Source organism: Heterocephalus glaber, unplaced genomic scaffold, assembly GCF_053883595.1.
Source record: "Heterocephalus glaber isolate CG9 unplaced genomic scaffold, H.glaber_assembly_v1.0 deba00001497, whole genome shotgun sequence".
Classification (NCBI taxonomy): Eukaryota; Metazoa; Chordata; class Mammalia; order Rodentia; family Bathyergidae; genus Heterocephalus; species Heterocephalus glaber.
In genome coordinates, this window is record NW_028258320.1 from 26197950 (window position 1) to 26205457 (window position 7508).

Consider the following 7508-nt stretch of genomic DNA (forward strand, 5'->3'; position numbering starts at 1 on the left):
TTCCACTAAGCCAAGGAAATTCTCATTCCTAGGATCCATATTCAACTTGATGCCTTCTGTAACATATTTTGGTTAGGGTCTTAGAGCTAGGGTCAACAGCTATGGAAATCTCTCTTCAGTCTCTGTTCTCAAACACTGCAGAGAAGATGTCAGTGGTCCCATGCTCTCTGGTGGTCTAGCAATGCAAATAGACACCAAAAAAATGAATTTTAAAAGCATGCACACACTGTAGCCCAGGGCCTCTGTGTTGTTTGCCCCTGGAGGTACAAAAGTGGAAGGAAGATTGACAGAGTACAGAAGCATTTCAGTTGGCACAGCAGCGACTCATTATCTTAGAACACCATTCCTAATGTTCATGATTAAGAAACAAAAGGAAAGGGGCTATAATTTTTTATCTATAACAGGTTTGCTAGATCACAGCTCTCATTACCCCTCCCTACCAGATTGTAAAGTAGAAAGTCAATATGAATATGTAATACAGTTGTGCCCTTTCTTTTCTTTCTTTTTTTTTTTCTTTTGGCAAACAGGTCTTTGTTCCTAATTCCCAGAAGTATCAATTAACAATGCATAATTTTAATAGAATGTTTGCAAGTACTGGACTCGTGCTGTAAAAATTAATTGTCTTGAGCTGATTTCCTGTAGACACTGTTAATCAATATTATGGCATCTCACAAGCAGCTGTTCGCCTCCTTCCCAGTGACTCCAAAGACGAAGGAATGTGAATCAGGTGGCCACATGGTCTGCAGGTGTGTGGGTGACATTTGAATTTTTAACAGTTTGGAATATAAAGTCCTAGAAAGAAAATGAATAGTTTTGTTTTTAAGCTCTCAGTTAAAGTTCTTAAGAAATGATCAGTGTAAATAAGGACTAAAAGGTATAATACATAATGTGAAATAGGAAGAAAAGGGGCAAAGGGGAAGGGGGAGGGGGAAGGGAAAGGAAAGAAGGGAATGGAATTAATATGAGAAAATGAAAACATGGAAGCAAAGTCTTTGTAAATAGGGAGTGGTGGAGGGGTTGAAGGGAGGGCAGGGGAAGAGGAAAAAATAAGAACCAAGTGAGAGTATGTAGAGGTGCAAATTTCTGATGATAAATGTTAGTATATTATATAACTAAAATGTACCAATAAATTAAATTTTAAAAAGAAATGATCAGTGATATAAATTAAATAATTTAATTAAATGAAGAGGGGAAACCTCTCATAATAATGGTACCAAAAATTCAGTCTTTTGTTTGATACCAAACTGGAAATCATGCCCATTTATGTCAAGGAGTGTGGTATATAATTATTTGGTGTATTCAGAAGTAGAATGATGTAGTATGTATCATGTAATGTGTTTCTTTCCAGCCTGAGTATTTGAAAAGAGCATTTATTTAGAATTAGAGAATATGAGTTCCCAGTCTAGCTCTACCATCTTCTATGTAATCTTAAGTATAACAATGTAGGGGCTGGGGTTGGAGGCCCTAGATTCCATCCCCAGCATCACAAAAAAAAGACAATGTTGAAACTAACACTGCCCATTTCTGGGTCAAAGTTTCCTAATCTATATTGTGAGAGACAGAGGAAATAGTCTCTAAAATTATAGTCCTAAAGTTCTTTTATTTGAAGACAGAATCTGGAGCAATGAAATACAGGACTGTGTTCCACTGGAATATTTTCACACATATTCATTTAACAATATTGAACACCTGAGGATGCTAGTGTTTTAAGTCTCTCCTCCTCAACACTTCATCCATGAGGTACATGTGACTACCGAGCCCTTGAGACATGCTAAGTCAGACACATAAGATTCCAAAGACTTAAAAAAATAAAATGCAAAATATCTCATTAATAATTTTATATTGATTACATGTGAATATGGTATTCTGTACAATATAATGGACTAAATAAAATGAATTATAAAACTTAATCATTCCTTGTTTCTACTGTTTTGAATGTAGTTCTCAGAAAGCTTTGGTTACTGAGGTGGCTTGCATTCCACTGCTTTTGGCCAGTACTGATCTGGGCCTTGGTTGCTCAGCAGCAGATGAAACCAACAACTCCACCCACTGTAAGAACTTGAACAGGAATAGATGCAGGAAACAAGAAACAAGTGAGGAAATATATTTCAAATAGCAGTGCTACAAAGATAATAAAATAGAATATTATGGTAGAGTATTTTCTTTTAGACAGGAAGGTCACAAAGGAGCCTGAATGTGATATTTAAGGTGAGATCTGAATGGTGGGTCATGGTAGCTTCCCTCCAGGAGGAGGGAAGAACAAGTCCAAAAATTTGGAGGTGGGAGCAGTCTTGTTTTTTAGTGACTCTTGAAATTCCTATGTTTATAATACACTTACCAGAAGCATCATTTAGATTCCATAGTGTATTCAGGGGGCACTAAGCATTGTTTTAGAAATTGAGACTGAAACCTATAGCACTCTGAAAAAAGAAATAGAAGAGAATATCAGAAAATAGAAAGACATCCCTTGCTTCTGAGTAGGAAGAAACAACATAGTGAAAATGGCTATACTTCCAAAACTGCTGTATAGATTCAATGCAATCCCAATTGAAATTCCAACAGCATACTTTACGGACCTTGAGAAAACAATCAAAAACTTCATTTGGAATAAGAAGAGACCTAGAATAGCAAAAGCAATTCTAGGCAATAAAGACAAGGTAGGGGGTATCACAATCCCCAACTTGAAACTATATTACAAAGCTACTGTGATAAAAACAGCATGGTACTGGCAAAGAAACAGCCCCGAGGACCAGTGGAACAGATTAGAAGATGCAGAAATGACTCCAGACACACTCAACCACCTCATCTTTGAGAAGCCAAACACCCTCACTGGAGGAAAGATAGCCTCTTTAATAAATGGTGCTGGAAAAACTGGGTTTCAACTTGTCAAAGATTAAAACTAGACCTATATCTCTCACCATACACTAAACTAAAATCAAAATGAATTAACAATCTAAATATTAAAGCAGAAATACTAAACCAGTTGGAAAAGAGGTTAGGTAGACCTCTGGAAGACATTAGCATAGGAAAAGATTTTATGAACAAACCCTCAGTTGCCCATGAACTAGCACAAACAATCAACAAATGGGATCTGTTCTTATTAAAATGTTTCTGCACAGAAAGAGAAACCACCAACTGTGTGAAGAGACAACCCACATTCTTTTCACCTGCAATTCCTCAGAAAAGGTCTACTATCTAGAATTTATAAAGAAATTTTAAAAATCAGATCTCCCAAATTTAAAGACCCAATCCAAAAATGGGCATCTGAAATGAACAGACATTTCTCAGACAAGGAAGTAGAAATAGCAAACAAACATACACAAAAATGTTCAATATCACTGGTCATTTGAGAAATGCAGATGAAAACAATGCTAAGATTCCACCTCACCCCAGAAAGAACGGCTGCTATCATGAAATTAACCAATAACAAATTCTGGTAGGGCTGTGGGGAAAGAGGAACCCTGCTCACTGCTGGTGGGAGTGTAGACTGGGGCAACCACTGTGGAAATCAGTATGGAGATACCTCAAAGAACTAAGACTGGAAGTCCCATTTGACCCAGCAATTCTCCTGCTGGGTGTCTTCCCCAAAGAATTAAAAGAATCATACCACAGCAATACATGTGCACCCATGTTCCTGGCAGCACAGTTTGTGATAGTCAAAACTTGGAAACAGCCCAATTCCCCATTAACTGGAGACTGGATTTTTTAAAAATATGGTTTTTCTATAAAATAAAGTACTACTCAGGCATAAAGAACAAGAAATTAGAGACATTTATAGCTAAGTGGATGCACATTGAGGCCATACTCTTCAATGAAATAAATAGGATACATATGTGTAAATACTGAATAGTTTCTCTCGTGTGAGAAACTGAAAGTGTAAATAAGGACTAAAAAGTAAAATAGATAATGTGAAATAGTAAAAAAAGGGACAAAGGGAAAGTCCAAGGGGTAGGGGAAAGGAAAGAAAGGAATGTAATTAATATGAGAAAATGAAAAAAATGGAAACAAAGTCTTTGTAAATAGGGAGGGTCAGAGGGGTTGAAGTGAGGCCAGGGGAATGGGGAAAAAATAAGAACCAAGATAGAGTATGTAAAGGTGCAAACTCTCAATGATGAATGTCACTGTGTTGTATACTAAAATGTACCAATAAACTTAATGAAAAAACGTTTCAAAATAAAGACTTTCTAAACCCTCAAGCAAAAAAGAAATGTCATGTATATTACCTTATTTTATCTTCACATGAGTCTCTGCACATAAAACTGTGGGTTAATATCCAATTATACAAATGAAGAATCTAACGCTCAGAGCATTGGAGGGACCAGTCCAAGATGTCCAATGCGTAAGACACAGTAGGGACTGAAGCTCCCATCTTTCACCTGAAGTACACAGGGAGAGTAAAAAGGCTTTCCAGCCAATGTATGATGACTTCGCCACTCTTCTTTTGAGCTGCTGTTTATTGCTCAGTGGCTCATAGAAGGAGAGTGAGTTTGGAGAAGAGCAATCACTACCACCAAATATTTAGCATACAGAGAGCCTGCACTTGCCCTCAGACAGCACAGTCACCAGATGACATTGTCCATTTTTAGAAAGGAAGAAACTGTTAATCCTCTTCCTTCTCTCTTCCTCTTAACTACTGAACGTGAATTTTTTTAATTAATTTTATTTCTACATTTTAGGTATACAATATAATGACATTCATCATTGGAAATTTACACCTTTACATAATCTCTCTTGGTTCTTATTTTTCCCTCTTCCACTGCCCTCCCTTCAACCCTTCCACCCCTCCCTATCTACAAAGACTTTGTTTCCATTTTTTCTTTTTCTCAATGAACATGAATCTTATTCATTATATTCATTCAATGCTTAGCAAGCTTTTTTGGATTTTTTTTTCCATTGGGAGAGAATTTTTCTTTAAAAGTGTCGAGGGTCCAGTAATATCACAATTAAACATGCTGAAGGAGAAGCCATGCTGTCAAATACCCACTTAAAATGGAACAAGGCACTAAGGAGGGGGGAGGGGGAAAAGAAGGAGGGGGAAAATTGAGAAAAGAAAGATAAAATGTAAACAAAGATCTCAAACCCACCTTTTGCTGACCTTCTATATCCCATTTATTAAAGTTTTCTTTTCTTTTTTTAAACAAAAGAAAGTAGACAGATAAGTATTGGTAAATGCTAACTGTCCATACTCACATAGAGACACAGTATAATCTCTGAGCCCAAGTAGAGAGAAAGGAGGGAAAAAGCTAGAATTCTATGCACTACACCACAGGAGTGGAGCACCCTCCAGCTGCCAGCACAGCGAAGGAGGTGGAAGTGTTTTCTTTTTTCCTACAGACCATGGTGGTGTTAATTCCATATGGTTTGTGTGAAGACAGGAGGGGATCAAAATGAATTTAGAATGGAAGTTTGTAGACATCCTTTCCCATTGTATTCTGCTCAAGGTATTGCCCCACAAAATAAGTCAAGAACCATGGTGTTTGAGAAAAGAGACTTCAAGAATAGCATGACTGCGCACAAGAGGGAGGCAAAAAAGACTGAAACTTGCTCCCAGAGAATGGAGAAAAATTTTTTTAAAAAGAAGATGGGAATCTATCAGTGTTTGATTAGTCATCTTCTGCTTCATCCTTCTTTCCTTCCTCTTCTTCATCATTATCTTCATCTTCTTCACCTTCATCCTCATTCCATTCTTCATCATCTTCTAATCCTCCTTCACCTTCATCATCATCATCTTCTTCTCCTTCCCCTTCTTCATCATCCATATTAGGAACCAACGCAACGCAATGTAATGGATTTGTCCAAGTAGCTTCTTTGATGGCCTCTCATAACTCATCTGCACCTGCATCATCATGGTCAGTAAACCAGAGAAAGAAGCTCTCGGATTCTTCATGCTGCCTCTTCCTACCAGCTTTATTCTGCATTATTTGTCTTGAATGTTTCGTCAAATCCTTTCCATCTGAAGATGGATCACCACTCTCATTCAAGTGAAATTCTTTGGAAAAAACTTTATTTTCAAAGTAAGGATTTTCATCAAAATAAAAATCTACTCTGTAACCTGATTTTATATCTTCAAAATGCCATTTCAACTCTGGTCAAATAATACGATGCCTCTTTGTCTTCCTCCCCACCTAGTGCAGACACTGGTGGATGGTTAACAAATATTGTTACCCAAAAATTTGGAACTTTGGCAATCAATTCTGACCTCTTCTGAAAAAATGTTTGGTGGAGTTTGTTATATTTCTGGTCTACTTTCAATATCTCCTCACTAGCTTGTTCATTAAATCTGTCTATTTCATTGGTATGTTCAATTGCTTCTTGTTGTTCTCTTTCTCCCTTGGGCAGGCCCAGCAAGGCCGAAGCTGCCTCGAATTTGGGGGCTGGAGACTGTTCGGGGCTTCTTGGTAGGAGGGGTGAGGGAAGACTGGCACATGGGGGCCAGGACATGAGGGAAGTCCTAGCATCAGCTCCAGGGTCTGCAGCTCAGGAACCAAGCTTTTGGGTTGGATTCTATATGACCTTAGAGAGATAGCAGAACCGTGCAGGCTGGGGATGCTAAAAGACTTGAGTTTGCATCTTCTCAGCTCCACCACTTACAGGCTCTTAAGCAGTCTAACCTTCACACTTCCTAACCCTTGGTTTCCTTATGTGTAAAGGTCCTTGGGCATCCATGAGTTAAATAAAGCTGATGACTTATCTTTTACTCTGTAGTGTAGCTAAAATGTTTCTATAAATTAGAATCTCCCTATCCTAGGTCCCAACCATATTCACCCTTTATCAGATATCACTGGAGCAAGGGGGAAAGTGGGGAAAAGGTAAAATACAATGACCCTTTTTCTTGGAACTAAAGAAAAACTCCTTTTGTGTGAAAATCTGCAAATACAATCATGAACTGAAGCAGCTTCTGAAAGCAGAATCACTGGTGTACCTGAGATGCCCAAAGAAATGTCCCAAAGAACAGTGGCCTCAGCCTTTGGCCTACAACAGCTTTTTCTACAAACAGAGCATACAGCGTAAAGGTCTCAAGGGACATCTGCCTTGGATTATGATCCACTGCTAAGACTGGCTCCTGGAAAATGTGTCCCAGTTGCTTGGGGGAGTCACAGTTTGAGCAGTTAGATGAGACATTCAAGAAATATGAAGTTATTGGGATAGGGGATAAACAGGTAAGGTTATGGAATTATAGCCTCAAACATGTTTATACCTATATATACTGATGAATGAAACAGTATCCTACTTTGTCCTAATGCTATCTCTGAGGATTTGGACAGGATATACAAAAATCGAGCAAAAATCTAAATGAGTCTAAGGAAAGAAATAGAATGGTTTTTTGTTGTTGTTGTCCAATTGTGTGAGTTGTCCCACTGAGCAAATTTTCCTATTTAGGGGGAGTGTGTGCATTTGTTCCTGCCCTAAAGCACCTACTTCATCCAAAATGCCTGACACACCCTTCAGTCCATCTGCCAAAACATGTTTCTTATTTCTTTTCAGTTCTAAGTCACAATCTATCCATC

General features: G+C 38.1%; 1 pseudogene; it reads right to left on the reverse strand.

The window, feature by feature from the left end:
- Positions 1–798: 798 nt before the first annotated feature.
- On the reverse strand, positions 799–6430 carry LOC147825608 (protein SET-like; annotated as a pseudogene).
- Positions 6431–7508: the final 1078 nt, after the last annotated feature.